This window comes from Somniosus microcephalus, chromosome 1, assembly GCF_052327205.1.
Source record: "Somniosus microcephalus isolate GS21.2 chromosome 1, FLI_Smic_1.0, whole genome shotgun sequence".
In the NCBI taxonomy this organism is placed as follows: domain Eukaryota; kingdom Metazoa; phylum Chordata; class Chondrichthyes; order Squaliformes; family Somniosidae; genus Somniosus; species Somniosus microcephalus.
The window spans coordinates 42,991,654-43,006,358 of NC_140987.1; positions in this window are offsets into that span (position 1 = coordinate 42,991,654).

Consider the following 14,705-nt stretch of genomic DNA (forward strand, 5'->3'; position numbering starts at 1 on the left):
AAGAACTTAGCCAGAGCGTTTGTGTGGTGGCCGGGAATCGATAGAGAAATCGAAGAGATGGCCAAGAGCTGTACAGGATGCCAGAAGGTCCAAAACGCCCCACCACAAGCCCCTCTACATCCATGGGAGTGGCCCTCATCTCCATGGCAAAGGGTGCACATTGATTTTGCTTTTCCCTTCATGGACTCGATGTTTTTAATTGCGGTGGATGCACATTCAATGTGGCCAGAGGTAATAAAAATGTCCTCAACCACCACAGAAAAACTATCACAGTCTTACGAACCATATTCGCCAGGAATGGGCTGCCTGAACCGATTTGCTCTGACAATGGACCACAGTTTGTGTCTGAAGAGTTCCGGAGGTTCTTAAAGAACGATGGTGTTAAGCATTACACATCTGCCCCATATCATCCAGCCACTAATGGATTGGCCGAGAGGTTTGATCAAACATTCAAGAAGGCTATCAAGACAATGTGTAATGAAGATATACCCCTACAACACAAGGTGGACAACTTCTTGTTTGCCTACCGGAATGCGACACATGCGGTTACCAACCAAACTCCAGCCATGATGTTCTTCAATCGAAGACTACGATGCCGCTTGGATTTGGTTAAGCCAAATGTCCGAAGAGATGTGGAGAACAGGCAGTTTCAGAATATGAATGAAAGGCCGACCAGGAGTTTTAAGATAGGTCAACCAGTTTTGGCCCGGGACTACCGCACAGAGAAATGGCAGCCAGGAACGATTTGTACACGGCAAGGACCTCTCATGTATACCGTGGACGTTGGAGAGAGCATTGTAAGACGCCATGCTGACCAGATTCTAGAGTCACTGGAAAACGTCAACTCCACACCACGATCTGATACACCTGGCGATGAAACCGACGTACCAATTGCAGCTACCGCAGAATCGGTGATATTGGAAGCAGACGAACCAAACAACGACATTGATCCCAACTCAACCTTGCCAGAAGAACCTGATACCCCAAAGAGGCGTTATCCAGACAGAATCAGGAAGCCTCCTCAAAGATTGAACTTATAATTGCTTAACCTCAACCAATGTATCTAGCAACCGTAATTGTGATTGTAATTAGTTATCATTTAGTTGTTAAATGAATGTTATGTACTGTTTATCTAAAAGGGGAGGAATTGTTGTGTATGTACCTTTAAGGGAATAATGGTCTCAGACTGCAGTACCGACAGTGACCACCCCTGTATAAAAGGCGCTAGCAATCATCTGTAGTTTCAGTTTCCCGTTTGTCTCCATTCAGTAAAGACTTGTTATAATCATCTCCTGCTGTCCGTGTCTCAATTATACACGGACATAATACAAACCATCTTGAGCTGCTTCATCAATGACCTTCCCTCCATCATAAGGTCAGAAGTGGGGATGTTCGCTGATGACTGCACAGTGTTCAGCGCCATTCACAACTCCTCAGATAATGAAGCGGTCCATGCCCGCATGCAGCAAGGCCTGGACAACATTCAGGCTTGGGCTTATAAGTGGCAGGTAACATTCATGCCATACAAGTTCCAGGCAATGACTATCTCCAAAAAGCGAGCGTCTAACCACCGCCCCTTGACATTCAATGGCATTACCATCACCAAATCCACCACCATCAATATCCTGGGGGTCACCTATTGTATCCGTGTGGTAATGAAGACCCGGAGAGCAGGAGTTGATTTAACAAGTGTTTACTGAACAAAGTCTGGAGGTGAACTAAACTATACAAGACGCTATACAGGCTTATATACCCAAGTGGTCACTACCGGTACTACAGTACACAGGGGCTTCAAAAAAACATAGTTCTTCTTAAAGGTACATACACCACAATTCCTCCCCTTTTAGATAAATAGTACATAATATTTTAAGTAATCATTAATTAACATTTTTACAAGAACAATAATCTACACATTTGCTGAAGTTAATCAATTACAAATTCAGTCTCTCTGGAGGCTTCCTGACTCGGTCTGGATAACGCCTCGGTGGTGTAGTAGGTTTCGGTGGTGTAGTAGATTCTTTTTTCAAGGTCGATTTGGCTTGAATGCCAGTGTCGGGTTCATCTGGTTCCAGTATCACCGGATCGGAGGTAGATACTATGGGTATCTCTGCTTCATCAATAGGCATATAGAGTTGTGGTGTAGGTTGTCCCTTTTCGGATGACTCTATGATCTGGTCAGCATGGCGCCATATTATGCTTTCTCCAATGTCCACGGTATACATCAGCGGTCCTAGTCGTGTGCAAATAGTTCCAGCCTGCCATTTATCGGTACGGTAGTCCCGGGCCAAAACTTGTTGACCTATCTGGAAGGTTCTAGTTGGCCTTTCATTCATGCCTTGAAATTGCCGGTTCTCTACGTCCCTTCTGATGTTTGGCTTGATCAAATCCAGCCGGCATCTTAGTCTTCTATTGAAAAACATCATAGCGGGGGTTTGGTTTGTAACCACATGTGTTGCATTCCTGTACGCAAACAAGAAGTTATCTACCTTATGTTGTAGATTTATGTCTTCATTACCCATGGCCTTTATGGCCTTCTTGAAGGTCTGGACAAACCTTTCAGCTAATCCATTGGTGGCGGGATGGTATGGGGCGGACGTGTAGTGCTTAACCCCATTGTTTTTTAAGAACTTCCTGAATTCTTCGGATACAAATTGCGGTCCATTATCAGAACAGATTTGTTCAGGCAGCCCATTCCTGGCAAATATGGTCCTTAATACTGTGATGGTTTTTTCCGCGGTGGTTGAGGACATCTTTATTACCTCCGGCCACTTGGAGTGTGCATCAACCGCGATTAAGAACATTGAGTCCATAAATGGACCAGCAAAGTCGATATGTACCCTTCGCCAGGGAGATGAGGGCCACTCCCAGGGATGTAGAGGGGCTTGTGGTGGGGCGTTTTGGACCTTCTGGCATCCTAGACAGCTCTTGGTCATTTCTTCAATGTTTCCATCGATATCTGGCCACCACACAAATGCTCTGGCTAAGTTCTTCATTTTCACTCCACCCAGATGCCCCTCGTGAAGCTCCTTTAACACTTTATCCTGGAGTTTGGGTGGAATCACCACTCTGGATCCACACATCAAGGTTCCTCGGCACACTGACAGCTGTTCTCTTCTTTGCGAGAATGCTGGTAACAGTGGTTCGCCATGTGCTGGCCATCCCTTCACCGTTAAATCGTAGACTCGAGAGAGAGTCGGGTCATTTCTCGTTTCCTTTTCAATGGTAAAATTTGTCACTGGTAGACATTCAACTATGGTCGAGTGGAACATCTCCACTGGGTCCACTGTAGGTGCCTCTTGTACCGTTGGCAACGGTAGGCGCGATAAACCGTCAGCATTCCCATGCTGTTTTGTTCCTTTGTATTCTATGTCATATTGGTGTGCCCCTAGGAAAAAGGACCACCTCTGTAGCCTTTGCGCTGTCATAATGGGAACGCCCTTTTTAGGGTTGAATATGGAGACGAGGGGTTGATGGTCAGTCAACAAGGTAATTTTTTGTCCGTGTAGGTAATGGTTGAATTTCTTCACCCCCCACACCAGGCTGAGTGCCTCCCTGTCGATCTGGGCATAGTTACGCTCAGCTGAGTTCAATGAGTGTGACGCAAAAGCTATCGGCCGCTCCGAGCCATCAGGGAATTTATGCGATAATACCGCTCCCATGCCGTAAGAGGATGCATCGCACGCCAGTCTGATTGGCAGTGATGCGTTATAATGAGCCAACACTTCCTTGGACGTGATCAAGCCTTTGCATTTATGGAAGGCACGTTTACAGTCTTCGCTCCATTTCCAAATTACTCCCGTTTGTAGCAGTGCGTTAAGAGGGTGCAGAACCGTTGACAATTTCGGTAAAAATTTATGATAGCTGATGCGCTATCAATTACTCAAAAGACTGAGGTTAAGCGAGTAACTAACAGGCTTTTATTAACAAGAGAATGATGGTGTGCCTCGAGTGGTCGACCAGTCCAGAATACAGAGGGACTGTGGAGCAGTCACCTTTATACCTGGACTCGTGGGGGGAGTCAGCCGAGGCATGTACAGACATGTACACAGTGGAATACAAACACACACACAGGCAGGTATAACAGTGGTTTACCACATTCACCCCTTGTTTAAAAATGAGTCCGGCGGGGTGAAGTGTATTAAAAGTTTGTGTATTGGAGTCTCTCCGGAGGTCTTGTCTGCCGCTGTGATCGACGTGGCGACGGCAGGGGTAGTGAAGCTTCCGGCGTCGAGTCCCACGTAGGCTGGGGCACTGGTGTGTAGTCCTCGTGGGTGTCTAGCGAGTCGCGGGGCCCAGGCGTGCCGTCTACTGTGGTTGGATATTGGATCGTGGGGGGGGGTGGTAGTGGGTAGTGGGTTACTGGGGCCCCCGAGGGTGCGAGGTCTCGTATGGAGGCTGTGTCCTCCCGCCCGTCCGGGTACGCAATGTAAGCACACTGGGGGTTGGCGTGGAGGAGGTCGGCCCTCTCGACCAGGGGGTCCATTTTATGGGTCCTCACGTGTCTTCTCAGTAGGACCGGCCCTGGGGACGTCAGCCATGGCGGTAGCGATGTCCCCGATGTGGACTTCCTTGGGAAGACAAACATTTTCTCATGAGGGGTGGCGTTAGTGGCAGTGCAGAGCAGTGACCGAATAGAGTGGAGCACATCGGGGAGCACATCCTGCCAGCGGGAGGTCGGAAGGCCCCTAGACTTTAAGGCTAGCAGGGCGGCCTTCCAAACTGTCGCATTCTCTCTTTCCACCTGTCCGTTCCCCCGGGGGTTGTAACTGGTGGCCCTGCTTGTGGCAATACCCCTAGCGAGCAGGTACTGACGGAGTTCGTCGCTCATAAACGATGAGCCCCCGTCGCTATGGATATAGCTGGGGAAACCGAACAGGGTGAAGAGGTCGTTCAGACATTTAATGACCGTGGCACTGGTCATGTCCGGGCAGGGGATGGCGAACGGGAAACGGGAGTACTCATCAATAATGTTGAGGAAGTACACATTGCGGTCGGAGGAGGGGAGAGGCCCTTTAAAATCAACGCTCAGGCGCTCGAAGGGGCGAGTGGCTTTTATCAGGTGAGCCCTGTCTGGTCGATAAAAGTGCGGTTTGCACTCAGCGCAGACTTGGCAGTTCCTGGTCATGGTCCTGACCTCCTCAATGGAGTAAGGCAGGTTGTGGGCCTTGATGAAGTGGAAGAACCTGGTGACCCCCGGGTGGCAGAGGTCATTGTGGAGGGCCCGCAGTCTATCGATCTGCGCGCTGGCGCAGGTGCCACGCGATAGAGCATCCGGGGGTTCATTGAGCTTCCCGGGCCGGTACAAGATCTCGTAATTGTAGGTGGAAAGTTCGATTCTCCACCTCAAGATCTTGTCGTTTTTGATTTTGCCCCTCTGCTTGTTGTTAAACATAAAAGCAACTGAACGCTGGTCAGTGAGCAGGGTAAATCGTTTTCTGGCCAGGTAGTGCCTCCAATGACGCACAGCCTCCACAATAGCCTGGGCCTCCTTCTCAACAGCGGAGTGTCTGGTCTCCGGGCCCTGGAGCGTTCGTGAAAAGAAGGCCACGGGTCTCCCCGCCTGATTAAGGGTAGCGGCCTGGGCAAAGTCGGACGCGTCGCTTTCCACCTGGAAGGGGATGGATTCGTCCACTGCGTGCATGGTGGCTTTGGCAATGTCTTCCTTGATACGGTGGAAGGCTAAGCGGGCCTCTGCCGTCAAGGGAAAAGAGGTGGACTTGATCAGTGGATGGGCCTTGTCCGCATAGTAGGGGACCCACTGGGCGTAATAGGAGAAAAACCCTAGGCACCTCTTCAGGGCCTTGAGGCAGTGTGGCAGTGGGAGTTCCATAAGGGGACGCATCCGGTCGGGGTCGGGACCGATGACTCCGTGTTCCACAACACAGCCAAGGATGGCGAGGCGGCTTGTGCGGAATATGCACTTCTCCTGGTTATACGTCAGGTTCAGGAGTTGGGCGGTGCAGAGGAATTTTTCGAGATTTGCGTCATGGCCCTGCAAGTCATGGCCGCAGATGGTCACATTGTCCAGATATGGGAAAGTGGCCGGCAACGCATTTTGATCGACCATCCGGTCCATCTCCCTTTGGAAGATGGAGACCCCGTTGGTGACACCAAAGGGAACCCTAAGGAAGTGATAGAGGCGGCCATTTGCCTCAAAGGCAGTATACTGGCAGTCCGCAGGGCGGATAGGGAGCTGGTGGTATGCTGATTTCAGGTCAATGGTCGAGAAGACGCGGTACTGCGCGATCTGGTTGACCATATCAGCTATGCGGGGGACTGGGTAAGCGTCCAGCAGGGTGTAGCGATTTATTGTCTGGCTGTAGTCGATGACCAGGCGCTGCTTCTCGCCGGTCTTAACGACCACAACCTGGGCTCGCCAGGGGCTGGTGCTGCCCTCAATAATCCCCTCCTTCAGGAGCCGCTCCACTTCGGTTTTAATGAAAACCCTGTCCCCGGCACTGTATCGCCTGCTCTTTGTGGCGATGGGCTTGCAGTCGGGGGTGAGGTTAGCAAACAGTGGGGGGGGGAATGACTCTGAGTGTGGAGAGGTTGCACCTGGTGCGCGGCGGGCAATTTGGAAGCTGCTGGCTGCGGACTGTGAGTGGTGGGAGGGGTCCACCATACGTCACCGTAACACGTTTAAGGTGGCACTGAAAATCTAACCCCAGTAGAACGGCAGCGCAGAGGTGGGGCAGGACCAGAAGTTTAAAATTATCGTACACAGTCCCGTCTACTAAGAGTGTCACCACGCAGTAGCCGCCAATGCCCGCCGACTGGGACTCGGAGGCCATAGAAATCCGTTGGTGCGCAGGCAGGACTGGGAGAGAGCAACGCCGCACCGTGTCGGGGTGGATGAAGCTCTCCGTGCTCCCAGAGTCAAAAAGGCAGGTTGTTTCGTGACCATTTACCTTAATGTCCATTGTGGACCGGGCCAGTTGGTGCGGTCTCGCTTGGTCCAGCGTAACGGAGGCCAGCGTAGGGGTCGGTGTGTCGCTGCGGGTATCAGATGAGGCGGTGTTGGGGGCCTGCTGCATCCCGTCTGGCGTCCAAGATGGCGGCGTCCATAATCCCCATGTGGCTGGAGGCGTTCAAAATGGCTGCTGTTCCGGTGGTTCGCACATGGCTGGGGAGGCCCAAGATGGCGGCCCGCACGGCCCACACGCAGCGCTGCTGGGGTTCGGGGTGGCTTTGGCCCTGCAGATGCTGGCGTAGTGTCCCTTCTTCCCGCAGCCCGAGCAGATCGCATTTTTCGCCGGGCAGCGCGCTCTGGGGTGTTTGGCCTGGCCACAGAAGTAGCATTTCTGGCCTTGGGACACTGCTGCAGTAGTTGGGCCGTTGCTGGGATGTGGCTGGGGTGGCACGGCGCTATGAGACGGTCCTACCGTGTCCCAGGCTGTCGTTCCCCGCGGTGTCCACGGTGCAGAGGAGTAGGCATCCATGCCCCGGTAGGCTGCGTCCAATGATAGTGCGAGTTCAGAGGCCTTGTTGAGGTCGAGGTCACTCTGCTCCAACAGTCGCTGTCGGGTGTAATTGGACCTGTGGCCCGGTACAAAAGCGTCCCGGATAAGTTCCTCTGTGTACACGGCGGCCTTTACATCCTTACAACCACAGGCCCGGCCAAGCACAGACAGTGCCTGAAGGTATTCCTCGGTCGATTCCCCCGGTTGTTGTTTACGACTCCCCAGGAGGTGCCTGGCGTACACCTCGTTCACTGGACGCGTGTACTGGTCCTTGAGGAGCTTGAGAGCAGCCGTGTACGAGGTCGCGTCCTGGATGACCGAGTATGCTCGGTGGTTCACTTTGGAGGTCAGGACATCCAGTTTGTCCTCATCCGATTTGACCGTTGCAGCGGAGGCGATCAGGAATCTTTCAAAGCACTTAAGCCAGTGAGCAAACTTGGTGGATGCGTCCGCCTCCCGATGGTCTAAGTCCAGGCATGCTGGTGTGAGGATCTTCTCCATTATAAAAAAATCTTGTTAATAAAATTGATGCGCTATCAGTTACTCAAAAGACTGAGGTTAAGCGAGTAACTAACAGGCTTTTATTAACAAGAGAATGATGGTGTGCCTCGAGTGGTCGACCAGTCCAGAATACAGAGGGACTGTGGAGCAGTCACCTTTATACCTGGACTCATGTGGGGAGTCAGCCGAGGCATGTACAGACATGTACACAGTGGAATACAAACACACACACAGGCAGGTATAACAGTGGTTTACCACAATAGTAATTTATTAATCCCAGGAACGACCTTAATTCTGAGACATTTTCAGGCGCTGGGGCTTTTACGACCGCTTCAATTTTTTCTGGTGATTTATGCAACCCTTCTTCGTTAATGACATGGCCACAATATGATATTTGTTTCTGGAAAAATTCGCACTTGGGGCGATTTGCTCGTAGGCCCCGTTCTCTCTGCCTCGTGAGCACCTGCTCCAAATTGGCAAGGTGCTCGTTGTCATTTTCTCCTGTTACAAGGATGTCATCTAGGTAGCATTGAGTCCCTGGAATCCCTTGCAGTACTTGCTCCATAGCTCTTTGCCAGATAGCTGGAGCTGATGCTACTCCGAAAACTAGCCGATTGTACTGGTACAGGCCTTTGTGGGTGTTTATCGTGAGATACTTTTTAGAGGTCTCCTCAACCTCCATCTGTAGATATGCCTGTGCCAAGTCAATTTTGGTGAAACGTTTCCCTCCGGATAGTGAAGCGAAAATATCTTTTATCCTCGGAAGAGGATACTGTACCATAGGAAGAAGCGGGTTTACAGTCACCTTGAAGTCCCCACAGATGCAAATTTTTCTCTGTTCTTCAGATTTATCATTATTCAACGTTTTCTTCATGACCGGACGATGGGTGTTGCCCACTCGCTCCAATCTACCTTGGATAACACACCTGTTTTTCCAAATTCTCCAGCTCTGCCTCGACTGCTGGACGAATTGTGTATGGCACCGGCCTTGCCTTAAAAAACTTGGGAATTGCCGCATCTTCTACTTTTATTGAGGCGGTGGCGCCTTTCAGGGTTCGTAGTTCCTGTTGAAACACTTCTTTGGCGTTAGCCAAGATTTCTTTTAATCGTCCAGGGATGATGTCATCATCATTTTTTTTCTTACTGGTCACCGTCAGTGCCTGAATGGAGTGCCAGTCCAAACGTATCTTTCTGATCCATTCACATCCCAACAATGGTGGACCACCATCTTGCAGAACGTATAAATACAACTTCTGTATTTCCTTGCCGTTGTATACAACAGGCACCCTTATTTTCCCTCTGGGGTATACTTTCTGCCCCGTATATGTTATCAAGATAATGGATGTATCTTTCAAAGGTATATGCGGAAATAGCCGCTCGTAATCCCGTCGACTTATGACGGTCAGAGCTGATCCTGTATCTAGCTCCATTTTAACTGGGGACCCCGCTATTGTGAGGGTAACCCAAATGGTCTGGTAATCTTCTTTGGCAATTACATTATGTAATTTGAGACAGCTTAGTCTCTTGTTTCCGGAGTCGCTATCGCTCTTCTGGTCTTCGGAGCAACTGTCCGTCATCACTTGTACCTTCCTGTATTTTTCCTTATTGATCTTTTTACTGTCAGCGGATTTTTTTCCAGATCGGCATACACGTGCAATGTGTCCCATCTTTCCGCATTGCCTGCATGCTTTGTCCTTGAACCAGCAGTCCCTCTGGTCATGGGTGGATCTGCCGCAGCGATAACATCTCTTGAAACCCTGTGTCATTTCATGGGTGCCGAAGTCCTGTGGCTTTTGCTGTATCTCTGCAGCTCCTCTTGCTGCTGCTTCATATGATACAGCCACACTGAAAGCCTTGTCCAGTGTCAAATCTTTCTCAGAAAGTAGTCTTTTCTGTGTTCCTTCGCTTAGGAGACCACAGACGAATTTGTCTCGTAGAGAATCTGCCAGTCCTGCCCCGAATTGGCAGTGCTTAGACAACTTTAGTAATTCGGTGAGGTAATCAGCGTTACTTTCATTCTTGTGCTGATTCCTCCTGAAGAATTTGAATCGTTCCACTATCAGCAGCGGTGTTGGGTTTAAGTGCTCCTGTAGGGTATCAACAATCTCCTTAAAATTCTTGTCCATCGGTTTGGCTGGAGTGATCAAGTTTCGTAACTGTAGTGCATGTACCCGTCTACCTTTAAGGGAACTATTGAATGTAACCATTCACCTTTAAGAGAACTACTTTTGGTGTGGCACTACTTGTTTGGCTTCTGTATACTGTAATACCGACAGTGACCACACCAGTATATAAGTGTTGTGGCAGGATAACTAGGGCAGATTCGCCCTGACCTTCGAATAGTAAAGACCTGTTTGTTTGTTACTTCTGAAGCCTGTGTATTTATTAACTGCACAACCCACAGACTTTACAGTGGCGACGAGTCCGATCGTACCCTGCGGCAAGACTACCAAAGCAACGAAGAGCGTCGAAGAGAGGCAACCGCCCTCGTCGTGCTGCTGAAAGAAAACACGAGGCTGCAGCAGGAGGAAGGAGGAAGACTTTAGCAACAAAAGCTTCCATTAGCAACAGGCACTGACTACCCTTCTACCACGGTGCAGAGTGAGCCGATCAGCAGGAAACAAGGCGGCCGCGGAGACTGTGAGTAGGGGAAGGTGTAGAAGTATCCGGAGGATAAGGGCTGTGCACTCGACCTCGGTCGAGGGGGAACGGAGTCGGTCAGAAAGTCGGGTCCAACGGCGTCGTGAGACAGTCGGACCTCGATCGGCGGGAAAAGCCGGGCAGCGACCGCAGCCACGAAGCGCTGAGACTGGGAGTAGGCGCGGGAAGAGAAACCCAGCCGCAGCCGGGGAGGGAAACACCGGTCTGCGAGAGGGCTGGGAGGCGAACAGGAACCGTGCGGATGGGAGAGAGAGACAGAGCCGAGCAAGGGGAGAGAGACTGCGCGAGAGCCAGTCCAGCGGCTGAGCTGTTCTCCACCAACGGGGTACCCAGAGCCGGTGGAACCGAACGTGCGGGAGAGAGAGCGACAGAGCCGGGTACGGAGAGAGAGACTGCGCGAGAGCCAGTCCAGCGGCTGAACTGTCCTCCGTTAACTGGGTGTACCCAGCGCCGGTAGAGCCGTGCGGGCAGGAGGAAAAGACAGAGCCGAGTAAGGGGAGCTGTGTGGAAGCCAGCCCAGCGGCTGAACCTGTCCGCTGTGGGGGAAGCGTACCCCTTCCACCGGGAAGAAACGCGGGAAGCCGCCATTAGGCGGAGAAGACGACAGAAGCGGGAAACCACCATTGAAGTGGGCGGGGCGAGAAGGAAAGAGCAGGAAACCGCCATTTTCGCGGGAAACCCGCCATCTTAGAAATAAACAAATAAATAAGGATATTTAAAGAAATACTTGTGTTGTACCCAAGGAAAGGAAGATGCCTAAGCGGGCGGACATCAACGAGTTCAATTCGGAGATAGAAGACTGGGCCACGTACGTAGAACGTATTGAGATACATTGTAAGGCTAACAAAATAGCTAAGGATGAAAAAGCTTTAACCTTACTTAACATGATGGGTGCGAAAACATTCGGGTTGTTGAAGCATCTTCTCTCACCAGCTAAACCGGCAGATCAGACTTTCGATGATATGGTAGCAGTGCTGAAGGATCACTTGAACCCCATACCGTTGATGCTGGCTGAACGATTCAAATTCTATGCAAGAACGCAGAGGAAAGACGAAAGCAATACGGAATACTTGGTCGAACTGCGTAGGCTAGCGAAATACTGCCAGTTCAGAGGGAATCTGACAGAGGCACTGCGTGACAAGTTCGTATGCGGATTGTCCAAAGAAGGAACGCAGAAGCAACTACTGGAAGAAAATGACCTCATACTGGACAGGGCTGTCCTCATAGCTGCATCGCACGAAGCCGCAGCGAAAGGAACGGCGGAAATGCAGCTAAAGGCGGCGGCACTAGGGGTGGACCAAATTACTTTGAGCACAATAAAATGCTACCGTTGTGGGAAGACAACACACGACCAGAATCAATGCTGGTTTAAGAACCAAGAATGTAGGAAATGTGGCAAACTGGGTCACATTGCTAAGGTATGCCGGTCAGGGAAGAAGACCAACAACCAAAGGAAGCCACCACAAGAAAAGTACAACAAGGTACACAAGGTGGCTGAGAAGAGTTCAGACGAACAGAATTCAGACTCAGACCCAAACAGCCAGGAGCTGGGTAGTCTGAGAATTCACAATGTGAGTAAGGAAGCTGACCTACAAACTATCTGGGTCATACTAAAAATAGCTGGAGTCCAAGTAAGAATGGAGTTGGACACTGGATCAGCTCTATCAGTCATAAATCGAAGGGACTACCACCGGCTATTCTCTCACATACCCTTAAGAAATACCAAGTTCGTATTGCAGACATACACGGGGCATAAGGTATACCCCATGGGGAAGATAAGAGTCAAGGTGAGAGATAGGGGTAAAGAACACCCAAGAATGAACTTGTACGTATTATCTGAGGGGGGACCACCACTTCTAGGACGGGAGTGGATCAAGAGAATAGACATGGAATGGCACTATCTAAAAGCCATAATGAGTGAGAACTCGGTGCAAGCTATCAACTCAGATTCTGAAACGGATGACGATAAGACCAACGCAAATATGGAAGACAAGGCTAAAATGGACTTGCCGTCTATGGTGGAGAAAACGAAGACATGCATAAAGGCTTATGCTACCGAGAAGAATAAAGCTTCAGAGCAGAACTTCAGTTTGACAGAGAATTCTGAGCCTGTTCAAGTTAAGGACTTATCCACGACGGAAGAACACCGAACTCGGACTCAAACTTATTTCAAAGTACGACAACAATTAGAACAGTTGAGTTACCGTCTCGTACAAGAGATGAAAACAATGGAAAAGTTCTGGGACACTGAATGGGAGAACCTGGAAAGACAGCAGAGGCAGCTAGCTCAAGCAAAGAGCGTCCATAGAGCCATCGTGACAAATTACCGATCACATCTCCCTTATGATGTTCAGGAGTTAGAATATTTGCATGATCTAGAGATACAGCATAAAGGCAAACCACACTACACTGAGGATTTTGTTCTGCAATTGGAGACGGAGCTAGTGCAGGCAAGATTAAGAGAAGCTGAATCGCAGTGTGCACTTAAAGAGATGCAGAAAAAAATCTTGGACATGGAAAAGAGAAACGCTTCTTTACCTGATGTGAATAATGTGGCCATGTTGCAAGAGGAGCTTATAGGAGCGAAACTGAAAGAAGCTAAGCAAAGGATGTTGGAACTTGAAACGCAGAACCAAATCAGCAGTAACCAGCTATGTCGAGCAGAGAAGGAGTGCTATGGTCTACATGAGAGGGTGCAATATCTCTCAGCCCAGAATAAGGGACTACTCACTCAGTTAAATGAAAGTAAACGGAAAATGGCTGAGATAGACTGCAAGAATAAAGAAGATTTGATGGCAGTGAGACTTCGAGAGGCAGATAGCATAGCAGCCTTGGCTGAACTCCAACAGGAAATTGCGAAAGAAGCAAATGAAGAGGAATCTTCAGGAAGCCAGGATGTTATTCCAGTTCTTCTCTACGACTCCTTACAAGCAGAGTGTGAGAAGTCGAAAGAACAGTATGAACAGGCCCAGGCTACAATTCTGGAGGGGGTTAACACGGCAACCTCCGGAGAGCTAGTTTCAGTAGAAGCATATGAACAACTAAAGGTTGAACATGAGCAAGAAGTCCAAAGGCTGCAGGAAATTCTTGATGAGCTCAAGGCCATGACAGACTCATCGGTAGAAGTTCCATCCATAGATGAGAAATTAGAGGCGAAAAACATGGCAGAACATGAAAGACAGGATGTCCAAGAACTCATAAAAATATTGAAGGAAACCCAAGACAAGTATGAGGCGGCAATGACCGAGGTTCAACAACTTGAAGAACAGATTCAACTGGGAATCCTTTCAGTGGAAGAAAAGGAAACTGTAAGAAACTCAGAGACTGTAAGAATGGTCCCTGAACATGAACTAGAGAGCATCAGGGCGCAACTTTTCTGAGCGCTGAAAGCCAAAGTACAAGAGGAACAGAAGGTGGAAGCATTGGAGGAAAAGGTGGATGAAATGGAGAAGACTCTGATCCACCGTGTTCCCAGGGAAGAGTTAACGGTCAGCCAACTCCTTCATATGCTGAAGGACAAGACTCTGCAAGGGGAACAATCTGAACACGAGCTTCAATCTTCAGGGGGAAGGAGTTCGGAGCTCTCAAAAGTCACGGAGATAGCTGAGGTGGCAACACAGATTTTACAAGGATGCCAAAAGTACGTTGAATCACGTCAAGGTGAACAGAAGAATGTGGAAACAGTTACTTAAGTAGAAGGATTAAATAGCCTGATAACGCAATTCCCGATGGAAGGGAAGGTATTGAACTCACAAATGAGGTCCGTCGTGAAGGAATGGCAGATAACCCAGGAAGAGCGGGATGAATATGAATGCATGAAGAAGTCTTTTCAAGAAAGATGTCTAGGGAAGGAACCACCGTCAGCTAACGTCCAGATGGGTGAGGAGGAAGAAGAAGGCTCTCTCGCTGGCCTAACTCAGGACGAACCCGAATATTACCATGACCTGTTGAGTGACACTGAATACTACGAGGATGTGGTCTGCCCAGTTTGTGATGAAAACTCCCAAAGTGCTGAAATCCGGATGAAGCACTTAAGGTCTAAGGAACATAGAGAGTTGGTGGCGCTACAGCTGGCAGCCGAGA